Below are 314 nucleotides of genomic sequence, written 5' to 3'. Positions count from 1 at the left end.
AGAAGTCCTGGGTTCGGTTCCACACCACCACAATATCTGCGACCACCCAGAATACGATGGTTCGAGCCTCACTCCCACCAAAAATTCGCGAACACACCATCTCTCGCGGGACCCGGGTTCGAGTCTCGGCAGTAGATGTTTCACTCTCTTCTTTTCATCCCCACAACCTAAAACGACATTAATAAGATTCGAACCCGGGTCTTATCGCTCAGCTCAGCGGCTTCCAGACTCTTGCAGGAGGTCAGTAACGGGAGGATGAAAAAGGCCCAAAAGGGTATGGATAAGGGTGGGGATAGAATCTGATGGCACAAAAG

The sequence above is a fragment of the Gregarina niphandrodes genome (genome assembly GCF_000223845.1).
Source record: "Gregarina niphandrodes unplaced genomic scaffold scaffold00117, whole genome shotgun sequence".
Classification (NCBI taxonomy): Eukaryota; Apicomplexa; class Conoidasida; order Eugregarinorida; family Gregarinidae; genus Gregarina; species Gregarina niphandrodes.
Note: the sequence above shows the minus strand (reverse complement) of the source record.